Raw genomic sequence first — 13,094 nt, forward strand, 5'->3', positions numbered from 1 at the left:
ATGACAAGTTCCTTCAAATACTGAGCACAGACCATCTTTCTTAACTTTTCTGTAGAGGTTAACCTTTCCCTGCTGGTTTTCATGAGGGTAAAGCTTGAAAATAAAACATGGGTACACTCACAGGGCAGTGGGAGGGAGTTCCTGGGATGGCAGAACCGTGCCATGTCCTGATCATGATGGTGGTCCCGCAAATCTTTATATGCATTAAAATTCATAGAACTGTACAGCCACACACATACACACACTCACAGGGTTTGTTTTTGTTTTTGTTTTTACTGTGTTTACTTTTTAAAAGACTTGAAGACACGAATGCAAAGTGGCCCATGAGTCAGGAAGTCAGGCTGCCAAAGTTCGGCCATCTGCACAAAACATCATGGAATAATTTCGGGGGGGGCACACCACTGCATGGACTCCCCCAGGGCGGCTGTCAGTGTGGCTTTCTCCTCTTTCCTTCACACAGACTCATCCTCTGGGAAACAGACAGGAGCCAAATGTTCCTCATAAACCATCAGAGAAGAGCTCACTGCCTTCCTCCTGTGGTCTGCTTTGAGTACACGTGTGTCTTGCTTTGGCCCTGAAGTGGTGTCTTCGTTCAGTCCAGAGTCACGAAGCTGAAGAGGGGCATGTTATGGGGGCCATGAGTGAGGAGGAAGACCCTAGAAAGTGTGGAGTCAGAGAAGTACTTAAATCAGAAAACTGGGTTTATTCAACTGGGTTAACCTCTTTCGATCTGAGGAAAGCAGAGTCTGTAGAGCTGGGAAGGGCTTCACCAGAAGAAAACCAACAGGAATAAAGAGGGCAAGTCCAGGCAGATCCATGTGGGGAAGGTCAGAGCCCCTGGACCTTTGGGAGAACTGGTGCTTTGAACCTGGTGGACATCTGCTGCCTAAAGGTTCTGCCTTCTGAACCAAAGCCTAACCCATGCTTTCCACTGTCTCTGAAAGATCTGGTAGGTTAGTTGTATGGTCTTCACTTTGCCAATATCATCCTTGGCAGCCCTGCATTGTCTAGAACCTGCGAGTCTTTTCAGAGTTTATCTATCTTGGGAGGAAAATTGTGTGAGCAGATTTGAAGGCAGGGTGGGAGCCACCTGCCGAAGACACCAGTGAGCATTTGGCAGGGTGGGTGGGGAAAATGAGACAGCACGGAGGGGAGGGGGCTGGTAATGATCCCGTGTTCCCCCTCCTGCTTGCATCTGGTGCCCCAGAGCTGTTCTTGAATAATGCCTCTCTAACGAGTTGAGTTGGCGTGAACTTGTGCTTGTTCCTCCCTCGGGGAATGAGAGAAGACAGGCTTAAAGTTGCTAAAATGCTTGGAGAACATCCAAAGAGAAGCTTGACACAAATGGAACATATTAATGAAAACAGCTTGGGCCTGGCTAAATAATGACTATTCTAAAAAACAAACATATGGGAGTTGAGGACAATTGTTCTGAAAAAGAAACAATCCAGCCCTTGTATGTAGAGCTTGATGCTTCTTTAGTCTTCACAGCATCCACTTCACAGTGGCCTTCTCAAATGTGGGCTGGCATCTATTTATTCTTGAGGGTGCCAAGAACAACCACTTCATGGATCTTTTATGGGCAAAGGCTCATTCTTCAATGTATGCCAGCTCGAAGAACAAATGTGTTCTTTGCTTTTTTTTTTTTCAGATTATTTGCTTTTCATTCTAGAGGAGCATTTCTCACAAGCTATCAGAATGATCTGGGATGCTTATGAAAATGCAGGTTTCTGCACCCCACCTTTTCAGACCTGCCAAATTAGATGAATGCAGAGTAAATCCAAAGCATCTGCATTTTAATAGGCACCAAGATGATGCTTATCAGAGTAAAGTTTGGAAATTACTGCCCTCAGGTCTATTCACTGCAATTCTTCTCTTCAACATTCATTTACTCATTCCAAGCACATTCATGTGCCAGCTACGGAACTGGTGAGGGTACTACCATAAGTATTCAGATTATTTATTGCCAGATAATTACAACAAAATGTGGTAAATGCTATAATAGAAAGGGCTATAAAATACATAAAAGGCTAGAGGAGGAGCATGCTGGAGTTGGAGGTAGCTTCATAGATGATACTTGGGCTGCATCTTGACAAATGAGTGCAATCTAATCAGGGGAACAAAAGACAAAGCACATTTCGGGCACAGAAAAGGTTGTTGCAGTGTGCTGGCACAGGAGGACATATGGTCCACTCTGGAAGAAGGAATTCTGTGCTGCTGGAGTGTAGGGAATGTTGGAGAGGAGAAACCCATAGACCACATGGGAAGGAGCTTCGCATACCTGCTGAGCGGTTTGGGCTTTGCTGTACAGAAAATGGGAGCTGGAGGGATTTTTTAAGCAGAAAATAGCAGAATGATCTGTGTGTTATAGAGTGGTCTCTCTGGTGGAAGTTTGGAGGCAGGGAGAGGAGTAGAGAAGCAGTCTGCAGAGGTGAGGTATGAGGATGCTAAAGCCAGACAATGGCCGTGGGGGCAGAGGGTCTGCATGAAAGCAAGAGAGCTCTCCGAGGCAGAGTTACTGAACTGTGAGAAGATAGGAGAGATGGATGCCTGGACCCAGATGGCCCATTGCTAGCTTAGGCCACAGGATGGAGAGGTAGAGGGCCTATTGCTTAGGGCAGGGAACAAGGTAGAGACCAAATAGGCAGGGGAAGTGGTAATGGCTATGGCTGGCCTGAGGCAAGAACCTCATCCATGAGAGGCCATTCCTGGCAGATTTTGACAGCTGACCTGACATTTGAACTTGTGAGCAGGTTGTAGTGTCCAGGCCCATGGGTGGTAGCTTCTGCTGTGATAGGGAATAGATTTACCGATATGTCAAGAAAAATATGTATATATATCATCCTATCATATGTAGTATGTTTTTAAAAACTAAGCGCATGGAGAGCGATTGAGAGAGACAGAGGTAGAGGCAGAGACAGAAAGAGAGAATGAAGAGAGAGATTGGGATCTGAGGACATGCACAGCAGAGGCAGATCACTCTATACATAAGGATTGGGAGAGGATCTGAAAGACCCTTAATAATCTGCTCTGGATTCTTAAGTGTATTTGTAAGTGTTTTAACAATGAGCTTTACTGACGTATGCTTCTGTAACGTTTTAAACCAATTTTTAAAAGGACACTTACACATCTTCCTGGCTGCCACTAGGTGGTACTAGTGACAGGAGAGATTGGACGGTCTTGAAGCGTCGTGTGTTCGTCTGCAGCACCTACCTGCACAGGGGTCTGTCTGACTTCTGACTCTGAAGGGAGAAATAAATTAATTCTCCCCTTATTATCAGCATGTGTTCTCACAGCTTAGAGCTCAAGGCCCCTGGACTTCCCTTTTATTCCCCTTCAGATATGAGATACCAGATTTTCTATTTAATTTGTATCAAAACATTTTTGAGTAAAAAAAAAATGTTCTTTCTGGCCCTGGCCAGTGTAGCTCTGTTGGTTGGAGGGTCACCCCATAGCTGAAAAGTAGCAGGGTTGATTCCCGGTCAGGGCACTTACATAGGTTGTGGGTTCTACCCTGGTCCAGGCATGGCTGTGTGTGACCCTGGGGTCCAGACATGTGCAGTCCCAGGTTGGGGCCCAATTCAGGTCTGGGCACATATGGGAGGCAACCAATCGATGCTTCTGTCTTGCAATATTTTTCAACATGCAATATTTCTCTCTCTCTTCCTCTCTCTCTCTCTCTCAGCAATGAAAACATGTCTTCAGGTGAGGATAAAAATAAATAAAAAAAATAAGGAATGTTCTTTCTGCATCAATCTAAGATGTACATAGTTTGGTTCACATATATTCAGATTCATCTCAAGATCTCCACTTTATAGTTATATTCCCAAGTCAAATCTTAATCAGATACATAAAAATAACATCGTTTTTCTGTGATGGTATCCTTTATCTGAGGTTCCCTGATTCCAAGACCAGGCCTTTCTTTCCATCCACTTATCCTTAGTTTTCTTGGGTAGTGATATCTTCCATCACCACAAATGATGTGAGCAGGAGACAGAAATATTACCATGTATTATCTACCTCCCATCGTAATACAGCATTTGTGATTTCACCTCTAGGGGCTTTTTCCTTTTTAGGGGGGCTTCTTTCCTCTTCTATCATGGAGTGGTCTAAACTAGCTAATGTGTTGTCCTTTGTTCTAAAACAATATTTCATTCCAACACTAGCTGCCAACATTCCTAATCCTAGAATCCTCAAAATTTCACAGGACAGTGAAAACACTCACAGACTCTCTTTGGGATGCCAGTGAGGCTGCCTGGCACACACAGAGCTCCTCAGTCCCCCAGGGTCAAAGCCAAGAGGTGTCTGCCCTGGCTCCTGGTCTTGATTCTCACTGGTCCTGACATGATTCATCACCTTCTTACTTCCCACCCCCACTGCACACCGCAGCAGGGGACGTTTGCTCAGTAAGCCCTTGGAACAAACCCAAGAAGAAAGTGACAGATGTGATAGAGCTGTACTTGACACTCCCTGCATGGCCAGGTGAGTCACCCATAAATGCCAGAAGGGAAAGTTAGAAACATTCCATGCAAAGGATACTTGACATTAAATGGATATTAGCCACTGCCTATCATTAACAATAACAAGGACTGTTGTTTATTGAGCTCTTGCTATTTGCCCAAACCTGTGCTAAGAATTTTATACGTTATGTCTTACTTGATTTCCTCAAACACCCTGTGAAGTAGCAGTATTGCTCCCATACCCTTACTAGATGAAAACAGAGAGACTAGGAAAGGTTCAAGAGACAGGCTCAGGTTTACATATTTTCAGGTTTGTCTTGTGAATTCCTGTCCTATTCTGAAGACAGTTAAGAGCTCTGATTCTTCAGAGATCTGCTTGCTGAGGACCTTGACCTTTCCTCATCCTTACCCCTCAGTTCACTCTGCTTTTCAAAGTCAGGAAAAAAGGTCAAGGCAAGAAAGTGAATGTAAATTTATCCATGTGCTTTGTCCAGATATTTAATCTTAGTTATATATGTATATTTAAAGGCAAGAACTATGCTTTTTGGTCACTTTTTGCCTGTTTCTCAGTCCCTCCCATCAGGTTTCACCCACAGTGGTTTCTGAACACTGTGTTCCTTCAATGACTGGCTGGCCCCTTGCTCACATCTGAGGTCAGGAAGGTTAGTGATAGGATATAACTCAAAGTCTGTGTGATTTTGTAGGTCATGGTTATTTTTACCACCTGTTTCTCCTTACCATGAATCCTTAAAAATGAAAGGTAAACTGGTTTCACTATTGAAATATGTAATATAATTTTTATATGGGTTTAATTCCATTATTTTAAGAAAAATGAATTAAGCACGGTTGATTGAAAGTAGTCAACAAAAATAAACCCACCGTAGCCTTCTCTTTCCCAGGACCTTGGAGCAGGATTTGTTTTCACGATATAATTAGATAGGGACTTCTGTGACTTAATTTAAAAGCCTGAGTTATAAACACCTTTCTTTTTTTCAAAACAGTTTTCTTCTCAGCTACCCCTGGATGAACCTGGCTTTGCTTTTTCAAATTCAATGATGTCAGGTCCGCAGGGAGCAAATTCGAGACTGTACAATTCCCATCACCTGTTAGCTGGGGAGATCTCTTATCCCCAAGGTCTGAGTTCAGTTCCAAAGGGCATGTTTTCTTTTCAACATATGTGGTTGTCCCCTATTAACAGCAATGGGTGTTATGTGTGAACATGCAGAAGACTCTCTACACCCCTCAGATTTTCCCAAGCATAAATTGTGTGAGGCTAAAGTAAACACATTTTTTATTTTCGGCTCCATTCTCCTCTGCATGCAGATAGAAGTTGATGCCTGAGGAAGAGGACTGTAGGTGATGAAATGCCAACACGCACAGCTTCTGCATATGTCATCAGAAGGACATGGTTTTTAAAATGGGTTCCTTTCGTCTCTGTTTAATTCTCGGCCTGGCAAACCATTGTAACTCTGTGAGGGAGGTGAGAAGGCATTTCTGAGCAGGTTCTTTCCCTGCCCAGGTGTCACACAACATGTGCCTGAGTGAGATATCCCCAGTACTGCACTAATGTCCTTTTCTGATATGCTGGCAACCTAGTCTGCCTTCAGTTCATTTGATCAGTATCAGATACTCTGGTGTCATCAAGTGAAAAACAGGCATGAAAAAAAGCAACTGGAATATGAATAACAAACTGTTCAAGATGAGACAGTTCTAGAGGGCTGGCTCCACTCACCTAAGAGGCACGTACCAATGCCAAATAAGCCAAAGTAAGAGGCACTCCTGTTTGTATAGTACTTAATAGGCCCCAGAGGGAAAAGGAGCAGCTCAGCGAAACCATCTCTCCTAATTTTCATATAATGCATGATTTAGACAGCTTTCTAAAATGCGACAGTTTCACGCAACTCATGATTTAGAAAGGCTTCTAAACTGTGATAACACCGATTTGAGAACACCAATCTGCCAAGGCCCTTAAAATGTATGTCATCATCAACAGCAGCAGTGACATTGAGCATGTACTTAAACTCAGTCATTTCTGCATAGGAAGGGCTTTCCTGACATTTGCAAATTCTTTGTCAGAAAAAAAGAGTGGAAATAATATGATTAAGAGTAATATTAAGACTCTCTATCTTTTCTTCTGAAAAGATGTTCAAGGCCGTGAACAGCTCACCCCTCATTGCAGGTGTTGACCTAAGAAACACAAACAGTCAACATGTGGTTAATTTTTCATGGCTGTTGGCCTCGATTCCTGGCTCAGGAGATGATATAAAGCAGCTCAACTGGTTTTGTCTTGTTTGAGAGGCCAAAATTAAAATTTCAGGAGTTATTTATTTTAACCCAGACACAGGAAGGAACACGGTCTATCAGAAAAAGTAATAAAGACAGTTTTCCAAATATATGGACCTTTTTAACATAGTACCAATCACATAAAAAGTGAGTTTTTAAAAAGATTTTTTTAATGTGTGGGTTTTTTTTTATGTCTTTCTGTAGTTGCAACTTGACACTTTAGGTTTTATTCTCATCTTTCAGCTACTGGCATATTATAATCTAGGGAGTGACGGCCTAAATTACTAGATCCATAAATATTCTAGTGGAAAACATTTGCAGGGCTCATTTTCAGAAATACATTGCAGTACCTTGACACTGAAACCTACCTCATAAGACCAAATTCAATCCTACTTTTCTATATTACAGTCAACAATTTCAAGTTGTTATTTTAAATATTACAACTTCAAAAGTATGACAGAAAAGAGTTATATGGGTGCTGTATAAACCAATATTGCAGTTTATTATGGAAAAAAACTACCCAGTGATGGTGAATTCTATTTTTCATAATACCTTACACTGTTAGTCAAGCAGCCTCTAGCATTTATTCTTGGCTAGAATAAGTGATTTTCTGGAAAATTAAATTTGGACAAATGTATGTTATGCTGGTTCTTGACATATTCAATCTCTTTCTGTTTTATAAAAATCATAAATCAGACCCTAGTTGTCAAATTTTTAGCTTTTGGAGGAGAAATAGCACGTGTTTATTTACCAAAATTAACTAAATTGAAGTCATTACAACTATCTTTGACTCATTCCTGTGATTCTTGTAATCACAAATTACTTGCTTAAATGAGTAAATGTACTATATTAGATGAATGTTTGAAAGAGTAAAGTTGTTTATACATAGTGTTGCCCATTGCACAATATTCTAGACTAGTTATTGGTCAGTGTATGACTGAGAAGGGTACTGTGGTTTAGCTAATAAGAGCCGCTTATGCACGAAATGGGTGGGATAGAAGAAGAGATTATACAATAATCTCAGGATTACCTTATATATCACAGTGATTGAGACAAAAAAATCTAAAAATAAAACCACAATAAACAAGTAAATCACTTATTTGAAAAGGGGAAAATCTTTTATTTTTCTTGTTGCTCTCAGTCTTCTTGGTTCTTCTTAAATTCCATTTTCAGCCTATTTAGAGGAACAATTTGAAGCTCACTAAACAAATTTAGGTCTCCAAGACTGAAGTGTTTGCATTACCAAAAGTCATTTGCGATTGCAGGTCCTGGAAACAAAGGGCTAACATTTTTGAGACTCTCGGTAGGGCGCACAACCACTCCTGCCACACACACACACGCTCTATCCATCTAAAGAGAAGCAGAAATGTTTTTATACATGAGGAAGTGAGGAATGATTCTCTTCTTCACTTGTGAATAATCGGGCTCCAATTCCAACCTCCGGGGCTTTCTTTTCTGGCCCGGCTACGTCTTCCACATGTCCCCAGTGTGAGTTGCTTGGTCTGCTGGAATCTTCATCTCTCTGCCTGGTAAAGGGGAGGAGGAATAATAATGCTCTCACCACAGGGGTGTTGGTAAAAATTAATTAGGATTTGTAATGTGTTACATTAAGGTCCTCAGGTAATTCATAACTTAGAATTTATATGGCACTTGATCATTGTTTATAGTTTTTAAAACAGTCCGTGGTTTTTCAACTCAGGCAAAAAAAAAAAAAAAAAGAACAACAAATCATTCTACTTCAAACAGTAGGATTAAGTGTGGGAACATTGTAGCTTTCCTAGGAACAATTATTTTCCTGAGGTGAAAATATCAGCATGTTATAAAAGCTGATTTCCTCAACTTTAAGACTACGAAAATTGAGTTGCTTTTCATTTATAATTGATCAAAGCTAAAGGAAAAAAAGGTTTTATAAAAAACCATTTTAGTTTTATTCTGCCAGCTTTGTGGTGTTTTCAACTACTCACAGCTGAAGGGGAGTCGTTCATCTGCTGTCTCCTGCCTGCAATGACAGAACGGAGCACCTACTCTGCAGAGCGACATTCTCAGCCTGTGGATGAGAAAATGAGCCTCGGTGGGATGAAGTAATAGAGCAGAGACTTAAACCCACACCACGGGACACCGCCCACATTCTCTTTCCACCACCTCCAACAACGCCTTCACGAAGTTATCCCTAGAGCTGCTTTGCCCTGTACCGAGAGGCATTTCTTTGTTCCTATCCTCTCTGAACTTAAATATTAAAGCAAGATATTCTAATGAAACTTCAGTCCCATCCCCAGAGAGCTCAAGAGCACCCCAAAATCATCAGTTAAAAGTTATTTTGAATGATAAGAAGTTTAAAATCACTTCAAAAAGACGCTTTCATAAAATTTGGTGAAGAAACAAAAACTATATATACCGTTTCTTGAGAAGTGACTTAGTTCATTCAGTCTTAGTCGTGTCTTACGCTAAATTAAAGTGCACATTATGTTATCAGAGCCTTTTAAACTTTGTATTAAGGTATAATATACATACAAACATGAAGTATGCTTAATTTTTCAAATGTCTAAGATTCATCCTGTCTTCATCTTGTAATAGGACAAGATGCCATTTCACATCTCAGAGAAATGTATATAAGTAATAATGAGCTCCAATAATGCATAAATTAGCTCACATATTTAAGGGTGCCTTAAAGGTTAAGTTCATTATTTAAATTAAGGTATTATTGTTAAAGTATTATTATAATTGTGATTACTATCTTAAATGATAATAATAAATTTTATTTGCCTTTGGACAGCAGGCAAGATAAGATAAAGATAATAAAATAGTATAGGCACCTCTGCACACTATCTTTAAATGGTGATCAATAACCTGTACAATATGTGAACGTGGATAAAATTTTGTTCATACAATTTGCCTCCACATAAATTGCATAAATCATCTTCATGGCCTATTAGTGAAACAGTGTGGCCTTCAAGTCCAGAAGCATTTAAAAATTTGAATAGCAATTGAGAAAAATTAGTCTTACATTGATATCCATTGTTGATTTTGACTCATTCACCCTGTAAACACTCACTGACAATTAAGAGAATGGAGGGCCCTTATCAAACAGATATCACTATCTAAACTGGTAAATATCAGACTTCTAATTATGGAGGCTGGATGATGTTCCTGGGCATGGAACACGTATTTGCTGAAACACTACCAGTGAGCATAAGTCTTTCATTGTAGTTGGTTGCATTCCTCTTATCTCTAGACAATAAATCATCCCAGCCCTGCCTTAATTCAGGTACAAGGACATAGCCCACCAAATATCCTTCTCTATGTTAAGGCTCAAATTAAATGAAAACATAGTAGCCATTCCCCATACACCCTGAAAGACTGACATGGACGTAAGCCCTATTCTCAGTGTCTGAGCAGCCCTCTGGAGACCGCAGCTCAGGTGTGCAGCTCCCTCTGGACACTGGGGCTCTGGCACCATTAGCAGAGAACACCCTGAGAAGATTCCTCTGCGGGCCTGAATTCAGCTTTTGTCTGCCTGGTGACAAACATAATTCTTCTCCAACAAGTTCCCTAGGATTTTCCCTAGGAGTACCATATAACACTAAATGGACCCATGTTGAAGAACAAGTTAGCTACAGGAGAAAGAAAACAATGTCCCTTAAATTTATTGACTGAAACCTCAGCAATTTGAGTTTAACTTGTTATATGAAGTTGATTAATTATTCTATTATAGCACTAAAATCTAGCTACAGGATTTCATGGAAAACTCATATTTTAGAGAGCATTAAATATAAATGCATGTATTAAAATATCATTAAAAACTTTCTAATTTAAGAGCTCCATTGAGAATAGATTAAGTTATTTATGAAATGTATTGTTGTCCAATACAATGATCTATTTAAATCATTTGGTTTTCTAACTTTTTTTCTGTAGAGGTGAAATTTTTACACTGACTCACAGCCAAAAAAAATGATTTACATAGAAATATTTTTAAAGCTCTCTATTTTACAAACATTATATGGTCCTAAACAGAAAATAAAACAAACAACCAATAAAATAGATGTCATGGGGTAAGGGGTGGGCGCATTAGAACCGATTCATGGACACTTAGTATATTCTCCTGCTAAATCAGACAGGAATTCTAGGCCAGCAGGTAAAAAACTATTCCAGTTTCCCTCACAAATGCATATCCATACTGTAACAACTCCCATGGTGAGGAAGTGTTTTCATGCCAGTGCCACGCTGTTTTGATTACTATGGCCTTGCAGTATAGTTTGATATCAGGTAGGGTGATTCCTCCAACTTTTGTTCTTTCTCAAGATTGCTGTGGCTATTCAGGGTCTTTTGTGGTTCCACATACATTTTTAGAACATTTGTTCTAGGTCTGTGAAATAATGCCATTGGAATCTTGATAGGAATTGTGTTGAATCTATAGATTGCTTTGGGTTATGGACATTTTTAATGACAATTCTTATCCATGAACTTGGTGTATGACAGCAGTGAAGATCAAGTCCCTCTCTTTCATACTTGACTTTAATTGTGATCAGATTTACTAAATTAAGGTTGGATAATCATTGCTCTATGAAAAAAATTGCTATGAGAGGAAGTGTTTTCAGGTATCTAAAGTCAATGACAAAGAAGGATTTCCGGGAGCAAAGCCTGCAAATATTGAAGGCTCAGATGCCCTTTGTACCAGCCAAGACCTGCTCAGGAGGGAGACTTGCTCGGGGCAATGCAGCTCTCAGGACAAGGAACATCTGAGATACCTGATCCGGGAGCTTTGCAAACAGTTTTACCCTCTGGGCTGCGTCAGTGGGACTGGAGGAAAAGAGGAATTAACTTGAAGAATGGCAATGAAATCTACATTGCTCTTTCAGGAGTGCAAAAGGCAAGGATTCAGCCTGGAGACGTTTGTTTGTGACATCAATGAACAAGACACGAATGGACCTTCATGGTATAAGAATCTAAAAAAAAAGCCAGCATACCCTCTTTTTATGAATGCTCACACTGTGAGAGGAGCAGGCGCAGCGATTCATACCCGCTCTAAAGCTGCTGTCATTGTGATCACCCTTCTCTCCCCAGGATGGGAGTGTAAAAATACGCATCAAGAGATGATAAAAGGAATAAGATATTGTACCTCAGGAGGGCATTATCGATATGATGATATGTTGGTGGTACCCATTATTGAGAAAACACCTGAGGTCTTTCTCTGAGGAGAAAGGACCTCGAAGAACGAATGGCTCCTACGGGGAAGGAATACCCAGACTCCCGTGCAGGGCTAGTCAGAAGTCACCGAGTCTCTGGGGGAAACGAGGGGGAAGGCTAAAACCATGGGGAATGTTAAAACTGTTTGTTTCATATTGCTATATAAACAAAGAAAGGAGGGTTGGTTCCTACACAGCTTCCAGTTGGAGAAAATGGGGTTGTCTAAGCTAAATGTTAATAGAAGTTTATATAGAGACAAAACTTAAGTATTACTTAAATGAAACCTACTTTTTTAATTGACTGAAAATTTCCACTCTGCCATTAATTTGTCACTAAATACTTCAAATGATCACTCTGAATCTTTCCCTCTTTTTAAGATTTTAAGATTTTATTTATTTATTTTTAGAGAGAGGGAAAGGGAGAGAGAAAGAGAGGGACAGAAACACTGAAAGATGTGAGAGAGAAACATGATTGGTTGCCTCTCCTACACACAGGTCTGGGGATCGAGGAGACCCTCCCCCCTACCTAGCCCTCAACCCAGGCACGTGGCCTGACCAGGAATCCAACCCCAGCCCTTTTGCTATGCAGGGGGATGACCAACCAACCGAGCCACGCTGGTTGGGGCCTGAATCTCTTCTGCCATTGGATGATATTTGCTTAAATTATTGTAATTTTAAATGACAATGTAGTAGAATAAAAATGTTATAATGAAATAAATAAAATCAATGATATAGAATGAGGGGTCATTATGTGTACAGAAACATGGTACTTTTGGTACAATAAACTCAAAAACTAAATTTATAAAACAACTAAGAATAAGTAAACAAATTCTATATGACGTTTTCAGAGATGAAGTCTCTTGACCAATTCAAAAAGTATCCGTCTTTTATCCTCTTCAAACACTCACTTGATTTCCCTAATTTATCTAGTTATATAACTGCTTCTGTGACTTGTAAACAAACAGCCTTATTGCTTGACAATTCTGGATCTGTGGGGTTGTTCTGCTGTTTCCCTGTGTAGGTTGAGAGCTGCATAATGATTTATTCTTTTTCCACCCCTGCCTTCTTTTCCTAGTTGGCTTCCCTTTTTTTTTTTCTAAGCAGGTTTAAAAAAATCCAAGGGAACTACGTGTGAAAACAAATCCTGGCACTATAGGATGGAGGCCAT

General features: G+C 40.2%; 1 pseudogene; it reads left to right on the plus strand.

Annotated features, from left to right (window-relative positions):
• The first annotated feature begins 8,747 nt into the window (after positions 1 to 8,747).
• Positions 8,748 to 12,194, plus strand: LOC123811319 (annotated as a pseudogene).
• Positions 12,195 to 13,094: the final 900 nt, after the last annotated feature.

Source organism: Phyllostomus hastatus, unplaced genomic scaffold (genome assembly GCF_019186645.2).
Source record: "Phyllostomus hastatus isolate PE091 unplaced genomic scaffold, TTU_PhHast_1.1 phas_scaffold_78, whole genome shotgun sequence".
Taxonomy (NCBI): Eukaryota; Metazoa; Chordata; class Mammalia; order Chiroptera; family Phyllostomidae; genus Phyllostomus; species Phyllostomus hastatus.